Raw genomic sequence first — 20,497 nt, forward strand, 5'->3', positions numbered from 1 at the left:
AAAAAGTTACTTGCATTTTTTGTTTTAAAATACTGAGACTTTTCCCCTTTTCATCCTTTAATTTTTCGTTACTGTTTTGGTTGATGCTTTCTGTATAGTTCAGCCTAAGCCACACACTTGGCACAAGAAGTTTTAGGGAACTCTGCAAAGTTGCATATAACACACAAAGTCATTTCATGAGATATATTATGCAACCTTAATCACAAGTCGCATCAAGAGCTACTTAAAAGCCTGTATAGTAAGACTTCTGCCATACTGCTTAGCTTACTGTACAGTACATTCCCAGCCCCCACAACATTTAGTTTAGAAAAAGCAACCTAAACGGGTAGATGAGGAAAAAGGCTATGACAGTGTGGCATATTTCAGAGGTCACACTGCAGCTTTGACTGAAGTTACCCAATTCACATGCTCGTAAGAAACATACCAGCGTTTTTTCCAGATTACTGAAATAAGATTTCAATTTGCACATTAAAAATAGTATGGTCACTGGTATCATACAGAACTATTTTTCTTTTTCAGTGTGACAGTATTCAGTACCAAATACTACACTGAAAGATAGTATCACATTTGCTAGCTTTCTCATAAAAGTCGTCACAACCTGAACTTTGTTTCATGGTTTGTGTCTCATGCAATTCACAGAAATAAACTAAGAAGAAAGCTGCCACCACCACGCTAAGATGCAGCCAACTGTTATTATGGGCATCAAAATGGAACCAAGATGAGGCCTCAAATATGCACCAACTTACACTACCAATTCCAGCTTTAATTGTCCAAAACAGTGCTCTGCCTGCACAGACGAACCACTGCACATTAAACTACAGTCATGTACAACTACTAATAGCATATAGCCGAGACTACATTACCAGAAGTGAAATAAAATTTTAACACCTACTATGTTGAATGGAAATAGGCACGTTTAATTTTCTTCCCCCATTTAATATTCAAGACTTGTTTTTATAAGCTTTGAGTACAAAAGCAGTCAAGATCTGAAATAGCCTTTCAGGTTTATATTCTCTGCTAGTCTCCCTCTCTTCCCCTTTAACTCGTTTTTCATCACCTGTTCCCACGTACTGGCTGCAGGGGGAAACAATTCTCTTTTGAAATCATCTTTGAAGGATAAAGAAAAAAGCATAGGCAAATAGTCAATCCCATCCTGCCACTAGACCTGCAGAGCATCTGATAAGAGCTTGACTGCTTTCAATTACACCAGGGGGGAAGGAGAAGAAAAAAAAATACACAGAAAAACTCCATAGAACTGATGAGTAGAAGAGAGGGTTTGGGGTCCTCTCTCCATTACTGATATTCTAAAAACTCATCAACTCTTTACAGCATTATTTTCTTATTGAAAATGGAACCAGACCAGCACACCATAAGATGTTCTTGAAAGTACCAACAAGCACTCTAGGTCAAGCTTACAGAGCTCCATACTGCACAGCAAGGAACTAGAAATACAACAAGTAACACAAGTTATAATTACCATTCAAAAAAGCCTGGATGCATGATGAATACATTTGAGCCTGCCAGGAAATGCTTACGTAAATTCTCTTAAGCTTTCCTCATTAATGTCATGAGTACTGAATGAAAAGAACTAAGCTGGCATATTTTTTTGAGCTTTGAAAGTCAACCTTTGCCAGGGCTCCTCTAAAAAAAATTTTAAAAATCCAAATAAAACCACAGTGAACTGAAAAGTTCTTCAATTGTAGCTGTGTACTCTGAATAGGAACACAAGACTGGAAGGTCTGCACCCCATCTATGTAAATGGCTGGGATGACCTCCAACTCCTCAAGGAGTAAATTCAAGAAAGCACTTTTGGGAACCACCTCTGTTCCCCACGATGTATCCCTTTTAGGTCAGTCATGAAATGATAGAGAAGCATGGAGATATTGCTCATTACATGATAAAAGAGGAAAAAAACTCGTTATCTGGACACCTCTTGAGAATTTCCAATACCAGGAAGAGATCCTAAATACACGTTCAGTTGCTGCCAGTATAGGAGCACATTCTGCGGCAAGATCAACAGAGCTCAATGTGATCAAGCAATAGATTTCTAATATTTGCTAAGACTTTAGAAAATTATTTCATGATTGTGAATCATATTGATTGCGTTTGAGAAACTTGATAAGATTTCTTTTTTTTGTTTGTTTTGTTTTCCTGGATGTTAATAAACTGAGTTTCACCTACTTACAGAAGTAGCAGCAATCAGTGTAAGTTGAAAGTAAACCGTTTCCCATCTCCTTCCCTCAATCTTCCATTCTTGCAAGAAAAATAACTAAAAGGCAAATTAATTCCACAGATTCACACACAGCCACTTCAATGTTTTAGTTCGTTCCCTGACTTAAGTAAACAATACTAAATAAACAAGCTCTTCTTTCTGAAAGAATGTACTGCTAACACCACTTTCATGTTTGGTTAAGAACATAAAAGAAGTTTAAGACTTTTTAATGTTCTGTTGAGCTGTTTAAAAAAATGCATTTTTTTTTCTTACTTTAAGTTCTTCATTTCTCAGAATAGAGTACTTCTTAAAATCTAACATTTTGGTACAGAAACTGATTCTCAGATCAATTCCTAAACTTGAGAGCGATTAGAGGCCCTATTTCAAAGTATATGTATTTACTACAGACAAACTGAAAACGGAGCTTTACAAATTCAGTCAACAGAGCAGAACAGAAGCTGAACTATGAATGAAAGGTTAAGGTTGCAGTGAACAATGCTTTGGAAAGTTATGAAATGTTAGAATAGATTGTGACTCTTTAGGAGCACTGGAATCCAGAATGTAGCAGACTAAATTCAATGCTACATGCAAAGTAAATTGCATGAAACAAATGATGAGCTCTCAGACATTATACTAAGGTTGAACAGTACCAATTCAGAAAAAAAAAAAAAAAGTGCACATCATTCTGAGCAGCATAGCAGGCATTATAAAATTGGTGAATTTTTAAGAGAAGTCCAGAAGAAATCAGAAGCTGGAACTATCAAAAGAGCATTACTCCAAAAAGTCAGTGTTGCCATATTCATTCTCCTTTCTTATAAGGAGCACGCTGCTGAAAAAATGCAGGCATCACCATCATTCTTTCTCCCTACTCACAGCTACATGTATGTAGCTGCATAACGTCCGCACCAGCTCTGCGTTAGGGAGCCAATTCAACTCACTAATCGAGCAGAGGACTATTCCTATGTTTTCTCTGTTCACTTGATTCACTTTCTTTCGCATTAATGAGCTGAAACAGGCCATGGAAGAATCCACTGAATGCCAGAATTAGCAGAAAGGAAATAATGGGGACAACTTCCCCCAGTGAGAACCTCCTTTTGGCATCACCAAACTACTACACCAAAACCATAACTTCTTGTAAAGGCTTTCCAGTCATTTTTACCCAATAAACAGGTCCTACAGTTATTTTTCAGGAAACAGATTGTTCCATCTCTCTTTCTGATAAAATACACTAAAATCATATTCAGTTTTCCACAATTGAATGGGCACCTTTGAATGCTTGCAAGTCAGAAGACAATAAAAAGCATAGGACCCCAACTAAAATCTACCAGCTAACTCTGAATATCTGTAAATATCAGAAATTATTTACCAGGAGGGAAGTAAGAATTTGAAGGAAGTGTTGGTCCCACTTCCGATAAATCCTGGAAATCGAGTGAATGTGTTCATTTGAATCTACTGCTGTCTCAAAAGACTAGCTTAACTTAATATAATCCTATAGAGGAGTTATGAGTTATAAATCCTATTGCCTATTTCTCAAGCTAAAATTTAGGCCATGATTTTCCTGGGACATCAGATTTCAAAATAAAAATAATCCAAAATGGTGAAACACATTTAAGGACTTGTCAACCATTCATTTTATCTTGCTTTAAGTCTCTACTTGAAGCAGAGGAATATGGACAAGCCAGTCATTAACTTCAGAAATGGTGAAGGGCAGACTTCTGACAACCATCAGTAATTAGGCTGAACTGCTTTCCCCACACAATTGTTCAATAATCCTAATGCCTACTAGTAATAAAGGGTACTACCTCTTAGAAAGCTTTCCATTTTTAAAAAAAACTACTATGTCTACCAGGATTGCTAATTGTTGACTTTCTAGAGGGCAGAACAAAGTTAGATTGGGGACAAGAAAGGAGAAGACCCTGTATAACAGAACTCAGGCAATGTTCTACCTTTAGGAATATGGGAAAACTTTGTGGGGGTTGGTGAAGGCTTTCTGGACTACTTATTTACAACTGAGGATTACCACTTTGTCAGCATATTTAGGGAACATATAACCAAGAGAATCATTCTGGTACAGACCATGCTTCTGATCTTTCTGATTTAAGAGGAGAAACTGAATTAATGAAATCTTTGAAAATACATTTACCAGATTCTTCCAAATTCCACACCTGAGGTTTTAATGTTAATGTTCTTATTCTCTTCACCATAAAGACTGAAAAACTCCAAAGCTATTAATTCTTAATTCTGCTTGAAAGATGGTCACTTCTCAAAGCACTCAAAAGAGCTGTTCAAAAGCACTGCAGTGAAAAGGCTCAGGTGCCCAAAGTACCTATTTCTAAATGAATCTATTTGCAGTTACTTCTCTGTACCGATGGTATCTACATCATCTTTCATTAAGATCCCCAATCAAAAAAGTCAAAACATTCCTTAATGTAGTACTTTCCATAAATAGGAATTTTATTTGTAAATTCAGTTCCAAATTACCATATATGAAGAACATCAACACTGAGTACTACTAAAAACTAAAGAGCAATTAGGAGTTGCTGAATTGTGTCAGTATCAAGAACTTAAGAAAACGCTGTCCCTCTACCACAAATTAAGCTTCATCATACTACAGGAAGCATCCTACTTCCACAGCTACTACTGGGACGACTTCAAGATCAGTTAAATCACTCATGACATTGCTTCTCACATCAGTGTAATGCTGCAAACAGCCTTCAAATACATGCATATGCTTTTTTTTTTTTTTTTTTTTAATCTCAAAAGACACTAGGGCTAAATCTGATATATATGGCGAAGTTGGTAAGTTCTGTTCATTATTCATATTAGGCCCTACTTTATAACGGGAGCAAATTTCAAGAAAATAAGGGAATAGGTTTTTCCAAAAGCCTTAACATGTAAAGTTTAAGCAACAAGGTCATTCTTTTAACAAACTGTATCTAGTTCTTAAATAAAGGAAGACTGAAGCATCATCCATCTGAACTAAACAGGCCAAGCAAAATACCCTGCAATTCCTATGTTCTCCTCAATGTCGAAATGGGTGGATAAATTTAAAGCCTGCTCTCTCAGGAGTTGCTTTATAGGCAATTTTCTCCCAGTATCAAGGTCTGCAATTTCCATTTGGCTGCCAGTTTGCGATTAAATTCATCACCTTTATTATAAAAATGTGCTGCACTCCACGGCCTGCTGCACAAGAATCGTAAGGAAGACATTTTTCACTGCTAACAGCAGCATCGTTCTGAGGCAGCCATCACATCCATTCAGACATTAGCGTCTCCAACGCAATGCAAGGACCTATCACTCACATGAAAAAGCCCTAACCACGGGTATACCTCAAAGAAAGTTCTTCACAGGTGGTACCTTTAGTTCAACTTTTTCAATAAAACCACCATTACATCCTATTATAAGTGTTTCTAGAAGTCAGTAGTTTACAAACAAGTATCTTGGCATTAAACTTGTCTATTTCCATCAATCAAAATATTTCTGAAAGCAAAATCAGTCCCTCATATTGACTACACCTTCACAGACATCTTGTACTCCTTTCTAAAAAAAAAAAAAAAAGACAACACCAGAAATTTTGAGACAACTTCATGAATTTTATTGACCACGCTACAGAACTCTTCTAACGCACATTTTCTTTTCATATTAAGGGGCTCTTTCCCTATGATTCTTTTTTTGATTTCAAATTTCTACTGATGTTTCCCCATGCAAATTCATATACTTTTTCTTCACAGTTTTTGGGCAGGCCTGGAAAGCAGTCAAAGAAAATACTGAATCTTGCTCTCTCTTGTTACTGGAGCAATAGGAGCTAAGGCAATTCAAACAAACTACACAATGTGTTTTAATGTCCTTTTTCCCCAAAGAATTAAAACAAATGCCCTGTCTTCATTTTGCTTCTTTTCATACAATGCTACCTGAGGTAAATAGCACAAATTATACAAGTTGTACTTAAAAGCAAAAATCTACTACCGGAAACACAGACTGGGAACTCTGTTATTTCGAAGCAGCAAAATGATAGCTATCAACATGAATATGAGCTAAAAGCCACATGCCAAATCTTTATGAAGCGTGGCAGTTAAATTCTTATTGCTTTGTGCTTCATGGGATGCAAAACTTTAAATTACACTACAGCGATGAAGACAATATGAAGTCAGAAGAAAAATTTAATCTCTTAGTATTCTTGTAAAAAAAAAGGACAAGAATGTAATTATAGCATGTCAAATAATTAACTGTACCAGGCAAACTGAGAGGTAATCAACTTGTATTAAGAGGTGAGCAAACTATAAGCACTACGCACAGTATGACTTAATTTCCTACGTTAGCTTATTTAACTACTACCCAGCTGTACAACCAATGCTGCATCTCAAAAGATGCATTTCTCTCACACTGCTTTTCAAAAATTTTTTTGGTATTGGAAGAGCAACTTGTATCTAGTAAAAGCTACTGCACCTCAACAGCCAGCCTCTCCTGTGATCTCAACTCACTTCACTCAGCGTCTGCGTAAGCGAAGGTATCAATACTGGAAATACTGATGCTGCTCTGGTCAATTCTAACACACCTTTTTGAGACATAACTGCTACACCATAAATCTCTGGTCTTAAGAACTTAAAAAAATGAAGGCACATATCAGAAATTATTAAATTGCATGATCGGGACACCAAATCAATGGCACTCCCATTTCATTTCATGTGACACATTTAGACTTCAATGACTAACAATACTGACGTATTACATGGCATTAGCATCAGTGCAGATTAGAGAAATAACCTGAGAAACTATTCCATGAATGTGAATTACAAAAACCAAAGTTAACCAAAGGCTCTTTCGCCTATAAGACTATAAAATTAAATTTAAATTTCAAGGAGAACTGCTAAACATTTGTTAATATTGTAGAATAATATTGGAAAGTTTCTCTTGGTAGAAAAAAAAGGCATCTTGTCACACTAATTAATTGCTTTCTACTGCAATGCAGCACAAAAAGCTGATTTCAACTTAACTTTATTGAATACAATAGCTTGGTATTTGCTAGCTGAAGTCCTGATTACTTCACAGCCCAGCGCATTTAACAATTGGCACACCAACTTCCGGGACCTCTGGATGAAATTATCAGCTAGATAAGATAATGCAACATCAGTGTTTACCTCTTGCCACTACAGCAAAAGCTGAGATTGAAGCTTTTCTAACGGTAACTATGAGGAGTGAACAATTACTGCTTTGTCAGTATATACAGAATTAACCAAAATACGGTTTATTACAAGAGAAATTTAAATTTAAAAGGTGGCATTTCTAAGCTGCATGAAATTATTCTGCATTCAATTCCAGAACATTTCAGCAAAAGTACAGCCCACCAACACCAGAGTAAGAACAGCAAATACTGCTGCATTAAAACCTGCTGGATACGCGGGGTCTGCAGAGGACTCCCCCTCCCCTTCCCCCCGGAAGCTTTACTGCTATACCAATCCCCTGTATACTTTTTAATTATACCAGAAATAAAACGACCCCTAATCCTACTAGATCTCGTCCCCACAGACAACGTTCACAGCAGAGTAACCTCCCCGGTGCTGACGGAGGGATGCCGCCTCCCTACCGCAGGAGGAGGGGGAGGACAGCGCGAGTACATGCGCAGCCTAGGAACAGGCAGAGAGCATTAACACAAAACTAATATTTATTTTACCCGTCTGGTAGCCAAGATCTCTACCACCTACAGAATTAAAATGCTGACGGTACTCTTAAAGAGAAAACTACCACATAAGAACTTAAGTGACAAATTCCAGTTAGGTTAAGAACAGCCTCTTTTAGGAACAAACAAACATGTGGGAAGAGTGCAAACCACCATACAAGTTAAGCATTCAGTAATTAAACCAAATGCTAGCTGTAAATCACATGTAATTTTCCAAACACGATTTTATAACCTTCAAATGCAACGCAGATTTGAATTACAGTAGTTCCGATTATTTCCTAGATCCACCAGAAAGAACCTTATGAATTAAGACTACACACTCGTTGTCGATTCAAAGAATGGATTGATTATGTAGGCAAGATCCATACATGGACCAACACATATTAAACATAATGCGAGAGGTATTTGACAACTCCTTTATGTTTTGTTCCAGCTGATTGATCACTAGGGCCGAACAGCAAGTCTTGTCAGCTTGCAGAACTCTCCCATTAGGGGAAAAGAAGTTTGGAAGAAAAGTCTCCTGAACTATTTACAGCTACAAGTACCTGAACATCTGGAATTTCCTTTAATATCCCTGTTTACGAATGACATCAGTGTGACTATTTTAATGGAATTATAATTGAAAGCTATAGGTGCCCTTAAATACAGCCTCGTACTGGAAGTACTCTATAATACCAGACCAAACAGAATTTGGTACTCTACGACTCCTATACCCACTCCTGGGAAGTAACACCTGCAAAAACATGCATTTTCAAGTTCCAGTACTGCAAACCGGACTCTATCTCACTACAGGTTTGAAAATATAACTAGATTCTCTACATGTCATCCACAGCATTCTGTAAATACGTAATAGCAGTAAGTCCTAAGAAAGAATAAATGCAGACAGGCAAAACAAGCTCCACTGTACATAATGGTGAATGCCAGTTGTTTTCATGACCTCCTTAGAGTTTCTTGTTTCATAATTTTACTTCTGCCCACAAACAAGGACAATTGCTATAATGAAAATTCCTTTAAGTCAGTGGTCTTCAACCTTTTCCATTTACAGAGCAACAAAAAGTTCCCAGATGAGGTGAAGGCTCAGTGCAGCCAATTTAAATCTCCTAACACCGCACTTCCTTCTTCTTTGTTATCTTCCACAACTCTTTCTATGCAGTGGGTCTGCAAGCCATAGATTGAAAAACACCATCTTGGTAACTCACGTTGCTTTTCACATAGCTCCATTCACTTCGCAAAAGAAAAAGATGCTGTCTACTTCGGAGGAAACGTGATCCTGGAGGTCTCATATCAAACAGTTTTTTCATGCAACAGCAGGATATAAACCTTTAAGAGTTAGGTCTAGAGGAAAAAAAAAACTTTTGATGTTACCTTTTGTGTAAGAGACTGCAGAGTTTTGCAGATGATACTATAATATGAAATATATCTGCTTTGTAATTCTTTGCTATGTCAGAAAAGGTTAGGTACAGGAGTGAGAAGAGTAGCTTGGCGTAAAAAAAAACAAGAGGAAAAATACCACAGAACCACAGATTATGTTGGAAAAACTATCAGTACTCATAAAGGAACCTTGAATACATTGTAAAAACATTAACTTCACTCAAAAATACCCCCATTTTTACTATCCTAGGCAAGGGCTCTGCCAGACAGATGATCTGCAACAAGCTGCTGCCTCACACTGCTGCTGGAGAATCTCAGGAAAACTAACTGGAAACTGACTGACTGGTCTAGCTCCATTCCTGACAGTAAACAAACTAGAAGTAAACTATGGAGAGAGCTCACTAAATTGACTTAATAAAGTTAATGAAGTCATTAATGTTCAACCTGCAGTATTTTAAACTACTTAATGTCAAAACACTGCCAGGAGACACAGCACTTCAATAGCTTATGCATAAGAAACACATCTTATGTTTTGGGGTTTTGTTTTCTAAAGAAAAAAAAAGATAAAAGCTACGAGACAAGACATTTTAAAAGATCAGTTCCCCCACCCCTATACAAGATCTCCAAATACCTGAACTATTGAAGAACCACATGACAAGCGACTTCAGATGCTTGTCACTACGACAGCCACTGATACCTTTATATCTCAGAGCTATCTTACTTTCCTAAATCTTTACAGCAAAACAGAACATAATCTCGTAATATTTGAAGGCTAACTTAAACTGTTACTCTCTTCTTGCAAACTGGGAACATTTTCTGAGCAAGAAGACATTTCAGTTCAAAACACCAGTACAAGAAGGTATTTTGATGTCTGTTTCTTTCACATAATGACTTCACAGTTTCAACATCAATTTATAATACATTTTTTGTAGCTACTTACACGGTGACATGCTTAAAAATTGTACTATGTCATTAATGCTATTTTTCTGTGATACCAGTGCTGATAGGTGCATAGTATTTGTATCCTTATTTATGGCACCATGTCGCACCAATTTGCTTAACAGCCTGGAAATTATCCTTGTTTCATTGCTAGCTATATTCACTCCTTCACCTTCCAAATAATAAAAAACAAACAAAAAAAAAAAACAGCAACTGTTAATAACAGTTCACATTGCCTTTCAGCTACATGCATTGTGTACTATGAGAAACTACTAATCCCTCTAAATATGCTAGGTAAAAAAAGTCTTTACATGTTAGCAATTTATCAGCATTTTGCCCCGGTATATAGAATTTAATAAGAGCATGCAATAAATGTTTGAAGAAATACAGAAGTTAACACAGCATCTTCCTGTTTATTCTGGAGCACAGTTATGAACAAACACTTGAAGATTTCAGCAGCAACACTGCTTTACCCAGAAGAGAAAAATGTACCACAGATCTAGTTTGATCTGTACAGCAATTTATACTCCAACACTATCATTATACCATACCATTATGGCTACTGTACATACTGACTGAAATGCTTGTCTTCACTGATTTCTGTACTGAATTCTGCTGAAGACTGAGAAACCCTGTACATAGAAAACAACCTACAGTAACTACTCAGAAGAAAATCCATACGAACAGCCCCTCACAAACTAAAGAACTTAAGCATTATTACTGGAAACTGTTCTCTACATATCAAGTGTTCAACAACTTGATACAAGTCATAAAAAACAATTCTAGCACAAACCACACTGAATAGGATTAGAGACTGTGCACATGAGAAAAACTACTTAGTTTTGCTACCACATTGATATGAACAAAAAAAGTTAATTGTGTTTCTCACTTAACCTCCTCAGATTCACAACTATTCCCTTTATCCTGCAAAAAAAGTAATGAGATTTTAAAATGAAAGTAACCGGAGTTTTAAGAGCTGTAAGAAAGCTGAGTGCAAAACTTCAAGCAAAATTAAGTTCAAATAAACCAACTTTACTTCAAATTTAATTATTGATTTTTTTTTGGTTGCCAAATAACGTTGCTGAGATTGCAAACATCAAGGGAAGTTCAGAAGTCTGTCTTGAAAACAATTCATTTATCAGTCCCAAAGATTGATGTAAATGTTTTTCATAAAGTATAATCCAGTTGTCCATCTGCCATTTTAAGGCGTCAAATTTAGCAACCGTCTTCAGCTGTACAAGGGATGGTTTCTTTTCCACTCAGCCAAGCAAGGGAGCGCCGCTCCTCCTCGCTCAATTATCCAGCACACACCTAAATACCAACTGCCACCCCTCAAAACGCCAGCAGTAGTTGCGGTGGCTATCTACCGCAGCATCCATTTCTCCCCAATTCATCATCGTCAGCTTTCTTGCTGACACTCTTCTGAGCTGCCTCGCTGATGAATTGCTCTGCTATTCATCCCATGTTAATCTGAGGCTGACGCAAGAGTAGCTTTTTGAAGACACTTAACAGTATTAAAACTCGGCACTACCAAGCGCCCTCGGTGTGCATTAAACCTCCCATTTGGAACCAACAAGTTTCCTCATGAATAGCTAAGAATAAAACAGAGTCACTAAATCAACAGGCACTAGGTTTATGTACCCCGTTACCTATAGACAGGGCTTCCTTGGAAGCTACCCACAATTTTTTAAAAACTGAAAGTACTTTGATCTGTATGGATTTTAACCTCAGTAAAGCCTCTATTAAGTTGATATATGGAGGATTTTTTCCCTCCAGCTCCTCAAATGATCATCAAGTGTTTCCTAAATGTCACAGGTCTGTAAAAAAAAAAAAAAAAAAGTTCTTTGCATTCCATAAGCTTAATAGGCCTATTTCAAGAAAGCCAGTTGTCCATTTCTCAGTTTCTTCCACGGCAGGTTTGAATTTTAGATGTTTTTTTCCAGATATTTTTCCCCCCAAGAGGATTATGTTAGCCTTGTCATAAAAAGAAAAAATTATTCACAGAGAACGAACATAAGAACACCGTGAACTCCAAAACCCAAGATTCAAGTCTGCGTAAACACATTATCACAACAGCTAAATACACTTCTCTCTAAAAGCAGCAGCAGCCACTAATTTTATAGCTATGAGACACTGAAATATCATTCTTGCTCTCTGGATGTTTTACTATATATAGAATCGGTCGGTCTTCTTGATGCAACCTTGGTCAGAATTCATTTCTGAGACCTACAATATCATCTGTGCCCTGATTTTGCTTGACTAATGAATAGGCTTGAACAAAAAGTTGTCAGAGCTATGTGAAAAGTGGGAACAAAAAGAATCCACATAAAGAGTCTCATTCACTCCAGGCTGATTCAGAGGCAGTATCAGATTTCCATAAAAGCTTGAAGTAATTTAAAGAAATAGCAATTGCCTTGTAAACTCACTGGATATGAGCCTCTGTGACTATATTTATCTTTATGATATGATACTTAAGCAATTAAAGAACTGTCAGCAACTTGCCTCCACCATCACCTCGCACGCGCCGTTCCCTCCCTGCAGACAGCCTTCAGAGCAGGAACACCGTCCTTTGAACAGGACAGCTGGGCCTACGACACCATTTGGGCTTAAGCGCACAAACCAACTACCACAGACTCTCGTCACATCGCATTTATGCAGTTAGTTTGGAAGTTGGTTGCAGGGAGAGGAAGAGAAGGTGACAGTTTGAGAGTTTCCTGAAAGAAGGTTGATGTTCGTTTTTGATGTATGGGTGCAGCTCATCCTTCAAAATGAGACTAACTGAAGGTAACTAAAAGCAGTACACGTAGATGAGCACCACTGCTGAAAAGCAAACAGCACAGGATCACAGAAGTTTTCTTTGTGTCCTCCTCCTTCCCTCCTTTCCTGCAACAAAACCAGAGGTATTCCACAGCAAACAGGAGTGGATTTGGCTTGTTTGACACCTAAACATTGAAAATTACTCATTAACTTTTGACATAATTATACACAGGTTATTAGATTATACTACATTAAGAATATTAATCGATCTGCTACCGCTTCAAAGTCTGATAAATAAATGGAAGCATTCAGTGACATCAGCTGAATGGTTTAGTGGAGTTGCCAATTAAACATATAAACCAGAACATTAAGTTTTTAGTAACACCTGTGCTGGATGAATCTGACACTTACTTTTTAAGATTTTAGGCGTATCCTGTCTCCTAGGAACTAACGCAGAAAATACACCCTAATCAGGAAAGGACATTTCCACCAAGCAGAAGTTAGCAATTTCTAAAGCAGTTCTTTAATTTGAATTAAGCAATCAAAACAATAACGTTTGTTATTTCAATCGTCGAAGGATTTAAACAATTCAGCAAAGTCTGGCTTCCATCTAGTGTCAGCTAGCCTGAAAATAGTCATCTCCTTAAAACTTTGAATGGACCAGATACACAATCGGTTGACGTCCAATTAGGACTTTCTGACTTTAAAGTAAATGTTTAAACAAACGTACTTCTCTCCCCAAGCCTCTGCTCTCTATCTTCAGCCCTGAGCCACCCCAGCCATTGTGCCAACGCAACTATTCTGAGATCCCATATGGTGAGCTCAATCATAGCTCCAATCCCTCGGAAAACCTAGCCAGCAACGTAGGAAAACAAACTCAAAAAGCCCTGACCAGTCCAGGGTGACAACTGACCTTTTAAGCCAGGCACCAATCCACCAGATAAGGGTGCACAATGCTGCGTTATCTTGCCCTGCCTCCCCTCCCACGTCAGCTGCCCTCCTGATGTGTTACCCCTCAAAACCATCTCAGAGCAACTTCCCAGAGAAGCAACAAGGTTTTAATGTTCGTCAGGTTCAATTTTCTCATTTTTGAATCCAGCCTTAAATAAAGCGTTAACATTTCCAATGCTATATACCATTATAAGCATTAACTGTCCCCCTGTCAATACCCTCCAATGTCTGTCAGGCATTACACAAATCGCTTCATGGCTTATTCCCTTTCCAAACTGCTGTCTTGAGGATGCTCCCAGCCCATGCACTTCCTGCAGCACCGCAATGAAGTTACAAAGTATTGAAGCACTTCTGGGTACACCCTTGTGCTGGAAACACACAACCTCTTATCTAATCCCCTGCTGCAGGGAGTAAAAATAGGTGCAGCTGCAAAGCAGTCAGGAGTATTTGGGAAGGTGAATCATCACAAAAATCAGCTCTCGAATGAAAAGTATTTGAAGTAGTTATCAATTGTTGCTCGGTATTTTAAAATTTGAGAATTAAAAAACCCACTCCCACACCTGTTTGCATAACCATGCTGATTCCGAGCACGAAGAGGTGCCCGTGAAACCGGCAGCGTGCCTGTCAGTGCTCAGCCATGCAACTGCCTGGACAGAAGAGCTGTAATGTGCACCAGCTCCTTGCTCTCCTTGGACAAGTTTCTAGTGGAAACACGAGTAATACAGTCAAGGGGCAAGCTCTGCTAACGAAGCTGGGTATTATTTCTCAAGGCTGTCCTGGTGGCTTTGCCCGTTCAAGTATCGATTGTTTCAAAACTCTAAGTTCTGCTACTGAAAAACTAACTCTGCTTGTATTAATATTTTCCAAGAAAACCAGCCAAAAAAAATCCACGCAATCCCTAAAATTATTGTAACTGCCCTGCACATGGCGTCTCTGGGTATTTTCTCAAGTCAAAAGCAGAGAAAATAACATTGCTTCACTTTCAGCCACACCACTCTGCCTCGTCAGAGCAAAGGGATCTGATTCAGCTTACAGACATTACAGCTGTCTGTTTCGAAACCCAAGGAGCAGCTCCAGAGTGCCTCACAGACCGAGATCCTGCTACAAAACCGCAGACATGTCTTGTACGGCGCTTCTACCGCCCGACCTAACCCATCCCATTAGGCACATCGAGGCTAAAAACACCGGCACCGTGTCCAGCACCGTGTCACTGAAGTTGCGAGAAAATGTCAAAACCAAAAGAAAGTTTTCTTAATGTGCATTTTGATTAAAATCAACACAGAAAAATCCAAGCAACCTCCACGAAAAGTTGCAAGTGGGGTTTTAATATTGCTGAGGGCCAGCAGGCGAGGGCATTTCGTTACCTCACCATGTCCCACACCCACAAGTCACCAGGCTGCGGCCCTGCTGTGGGCCCGGGGTGTCCCAGCAGCAGGGGCCGGGCAACCCAACAGCACCCATGGGTGAAGGGCTGGGAGCTGCCACACACCTCCCTGAAGGACAGCGCTTGAAGGTTACAGGCACTGGTTACAGCCAACGCCAGGGACTCACTTTCTAGCAAATTCTACAGAGCTCGGAGAGTTTCAGGCAGCATCCCATTCCTGATGTGTCATTATTTAGTGTACTCGGGGGAGGAAAGTTTCAATTTAAGGAGGGCTGAAAGAGCCAAGCTGGTAAAAAGGAGTTACTGAGCTACGGAAGGAGCTCTTCCTTTCCTACCTGGCCTCCCCTCCACGCACACAGCATTCACCGAACGCCAGCTACATTTTTCTGGCTTGTGCGTTTCTCTTCTGACGCACATGAACCTAATTTTCATAATTAAGACATTCCAAGTACTTTTTTAAAGTGCTTTTCAGTTGTTTTCTTGCACTTTGCTGTAACATTAACCAACACATTTTCACTTTTTCTTTATGAGGTACGAAACAGCCATGTACCAGTCCCTAACCTAACCCACACTCATCAGTTGTTTCTGGGACAAAAGGAAGGCTTTTAATTAAAAAAAAAATTGGAAAATATCACCTACTATTTCAGATGAGTAAAGTACCAACTCAATTCCAACCTTAAGGAACAAGTAACAATAAACAAAAATGATGAAAAGAATTCATACAGGTTTCTCCTGTTTTAAAGGCAAAATAATCAGCAGCTCCTGCGCAGTACTCTAGGTCTACTGAGGTTTCTCTTAAAAAATAGCAATAATGAATCTTTAATAATCTAGTAAGCAACGGTGAACAAACTGCTTGCAAAACACAAGCTTTAAAACAATTGCTTTATTAAACTTCAATTTTTTATCAGTCAAAACAACATCCATCTTTTTAAGAAAAGTTGCACACCAGGTGACTGCAATTGTGTAAATGCTACAGATGCATCTCCAAAAATAACTTCAAAAAACTGTACTGAGGGGGACTGGGGGGGGACAATAAGGGGGAATAAAAGCTCTTAACATTTTTTCTAAGGAAAATTTATTTTTTTAGCTAAGTGTAATGCAAGCTTTGGTTTTGACATTGTAAGAGGCCGTCACAGAATGACAACAAAAAGAAAAAAAAAATGAAAAAACAACACGCCTTAGAACAACTCTTCTGAAGCTTTGGAAAAACAAGTTCTGGAAGTTTTATAAGCATGTTATGAGACGATCATAAATTTGAAAGTAAGATTTAAAGATGACTAAAGAACCAGATTCAAAAAACAATGTTGATAAGCAGCACAAAAAACAATACTTATCTCGTCTCATTCTTTTTTAGTACAACATTAACATTACGATTAAAAGTTTAGAAATCAGCCTGAGACTCTCTGGGCAAAAGCCTATTGTAAGGTTTTTATACCAACAATGCTCATCTCTTAACTTTGTGTTAAAGGCATGGTTTGTACGGAAATAGTGTTTCTTTCCTTTTTTATTGAACAATTTGATACAAAGGGAAAAAAGTCATGCTAATGTACCCAGTGCCCCTTCTTCAAACCTGAAGCGTCAGCAAAACCCTAGCTAAACACAGGCTGCATTTACATAATCACAAACAATACGGTCATGCACAAAAGTAACTAGATAACTTCCAGGGGAGAACTTATTTCCAACAGTCAAAGCCACTTCTTCAGTCCTTACTCACGCAGACATTTTAGGTAAGACAACAAGGCTGACATGAAATCGCTGCGTTAGGCGCTGGGCTGTGAGAGCCCACATGTATTTTTCTCAGCAAGCAGAGCACCGAGAACTGAGAGCAGCATCCAAGAAAAAGTTATCCTCCTTAACCCCTACCTGGATGTTTTGTTGGGGCTGGTATTTGAGAACAGGTTGCCTATCTGCCATTAAATCAGGTCCATCCCCAAGAGCTAGATGCACGGCTTAACTCGCGTTCAAAGGAAGGCAACTTTTGAGTCGCCTTCAGTGCGGGTCTGACAGGAGCGCAGAAGTTTTTGAGGTGCCATTTAAAGAGCCTTTATCAGGAATTCATTCTTCCTATGTCAAAGCCTTTGAATACGTGGCCCTGGCTTTTTTTTTAAAACAATCTGTGTCCGTCCCAACCAAGTACAACATTCTGACCACCTATAGGTTCAAGAAAACCAGGCACTTAAACATGAGAAGTACACTACTCAGGTGTCATATCGTAGTTTAGGCATATTTGTTCAAAGTCTGCTGAAAGAATAAAGCCAAAGTAACACACTAATTACAATAGGTCAGAATGTAATTAGAGTTTAAAACATTAATTTATTTTTAAAAAATCAGTGTGAGAAAAAATGATACGATGGATTCATTTTCCACAGTGGGGACCACTAATCTATATCGGTAGGCAAAAAAATTGTAAGCTAGAATCATTAAAGGTAGTATCTAAGAAGCTGAAGCACAAAAAAAATCATGTCACACTTGATGGTGCAAACAATTACAGGAAATACAGCCTATTCCACATGCAGGAAAAGCCCTCTCTTCCCACAGGTTTGCACTAGTCTGATAAAAACAATCCAGCTTCCTAGTTATTATGATGTGCACTTTAAACATCCTTGTTAATCCACAAAAGCCTTATTTACACATAAGTTGAAAGCACACATATGCAAAAATATCTGTAACCTAAACAGATCTGTGACTTTCATATTTTATTCTCAAGTAGTTCATTAAAAGTTTCCTCCATGTACCTCTCACATTTAAGCCGATCTTCAAAACAAATGCTGTAAGGCAGAGACCATCTACTAAATTAAGCACTCCGATTTTCAAAGATCAAACATTAGGATAGAGTTCAGAAAGGAAAACGTGTTTTGGGTAACACAGAGAGCACAGGAACCGGACAAGAATGAGATACACTTTCTGAGGTCTAACCAGATTAGATGGAAAGTTCTTCTTTAAATTGCCGGGTCAGTTTCTATTCCTTGTTGCGTACAATTACAAGAAGTAAAGCAATGCAGAAGCCCATTTGATTTTTGTATTTAATGCGGGCATGTAAGATAAGTAAATGAATAAATTCTAAAACTTCTCATTCCTGTAGAGAAACTACATTTGCCTGAATGCCTGGGGTTGTGACATTATTTCTTCAGTTAGAAAATGGGATGCCAAGGCTCGCAGTCTGACAGTTATCTAGAAATGTTACACTTCTCAAGCACAAGCTGAATCTCCAAGAAGATGGCCATACAGTGAGTGAAAAATAAAGGAAGACACCCAAAGGCACAAGACGTTGAACAAGAAGCAGTAAAAACCAGACCGGGGGCGAGGGGAACGCGAGCACTAACTTTCTACACACATGCAACCAACGCACACAGACACCTGCCCCTAATACTGTGTGTTCTCATGAGCTCCGTGACGAAATATTAAATGTCACACTTCCACGTCAGTGCTCTGAGCCACGCTGGGGAACTCTTCTGGAGAATGTCAAGGCAGCATCGAGCTGAGGCTCCCCAACGCGGTGCCCCCCGGCAGCCAGGGTGGGTGTCTCGCAGAACAACAGCCGCTCGGACCCCTCAGTTGTGCATCCCTACCGACTACCCCACCTACATAACACGACCTGCACGCATCTGAGCGCTACAAGCCCATGCCAACAGAGAAATCCGCGCAAATCCACGGATGTTTGTCGTTCCCTGCTGCCTGCTGCCAGGCGAGTTCATTGCTCTGCTCCAGCTCGCAGCGCTGCGCGGGGGCCTCGTGTCTCAGAACAAAATACCTGCCGCCCCCTAGCGCCCGAACCGCGCAGTCCGGGAGCAATTCACCAGATTTGCATGAAACATTTTTTTTTTTTTTCTTCAGCATTCCAAAAAGTTTTCTGCCTCCACAATACTTCCACCCCACTGCCAACGTAAACAGGAAAAGCAAAGAAGCTTAAAGGGATAGCAGAATTCTTCCTGAGACTATTTAGGAACGGAGTTTTTGGTTTCTTTTTCGAGAAGAGTGTGAAGAGCAGCTTCAACACAACCCTGAAACAACTTTTTCAGCAGGAGTCTCCACAGCCCTCATTTTGGGATTCTAACACTTCCCGGAACAGGCTTCCAGAGCTTTCGGTATTAAAAAAAGAATAATCTCAACAGATGCAAGGATTACAGACATTCCTTTTCAGCGTCCTTTTTGTATGGGAAATGTTTTTCTCTCTTTTGTTCTGTGACAGAAAAAAAAAAAAAAGTTTCGGGCCTCCTCTGGTCAAACATACAAAGCTGAAGAGATTGAGGAGATGAAAAATCCAACGTCAAGTCCCTGAAATATTCGTTTGGGGGGGAAAAAAAAAAAAAAAAAAAAAGGTCTTCCCAGTCAACTTTCATCTTGATATTTACTATAATTCTAATTACTCTGCAGAGGTCATTTTCTATGTAGCCCAAGAACACAATTCCTAAGTTGTTTTACTTTTCACATCCATATTTGCTCAGCTATCGATTCACACCTACCAAAATTCTCAATAAAAAAAAAAGATTCTCAGAAAAGGAAAAACAATCTCCCATTGTATCACTTCCCGGAGTCCGTTTTTCATAATTCTTCACCGCTTGGTCGCTTGGTTTGTTTTTTGTACTCCTCTATCACTTATTTCAGAAGGCAGCATTTTCTCGATACGCTATTTTTTTGTTGTACTACAGCCACTATCTCTCTTCTACAGTCTTGGGAGAGGGCGGGGAGTCGCTCTACCAAATATAACCAGCTCTTCCATCTTCCGAGGTCAACAACTTCCCAAACTTCTTTTTACCGAGGAGGAGGAGGAGGAGGAATATGTCTGCGGACGGGAGCCCTGACTCGGGATCTCGGGTTCAGCCTTTCGCTGAGGACCTGGAGGAGTTGGGGCTGCACAAACACTTTCTGGCTCTGGTGTATTTTTGCAAGCCTACCAGCGGTGGTTAAACACGCCTAACTCTCCAGAAAGCCTCACGTTTAAGGTGGGCAGAAAGGGGAAGGCTTTTAACAAAAAAGAGGCAAACTTGGGCTGAGTGCGCCCCAAGGCAGAGCCCTATTTCGCCACGGCAGGTCGGGAGGGAGGGAGGGAGGGAGGGAGGCCCTGCGGGACACGGGGCGAGCCCGCACAGCCCCCACCCCCCGGCCCCACAGCGCAGGGGCCTGGCCGGGCCGGGGGGGCCCCGGGAGGCAGCGGCCGTCCCACGGAGCAGCCCCGCCGGGGGAAGTTCCCGTAGCCGGGAAGGGG

General features: G+C 39.4%; 1 protein-coding gene across 9 annotated transcripts in view; it reads right to left on the reverse strand.

Annotated features, from left to right (window-relative positions):
* Positions 1–20,497, reverse strand: part of QKI (QKI, KH domain containing RNA binding) — a 154,034-nt gene that overhangs the window by 132,327 nt on the left and 1,210 nt on the right. The gene's annotated exons all lie outside the window — the stretch shown is intronic.

The sequence above is a fragment of the Anas acuta genome, chromosome 3 (genome assembly GCF_963932015.1).
Source record: "Anas acuta chromosome 3, bAnaAcu1.1, whole genome shotgun sequence".
Classification (NCBI taxonomy): domain Eukaryota; kingdom Metazoa; phylum Chordata; class Aves; order Anseriformes; family Anatidae; genus Anas; species Anas acuta.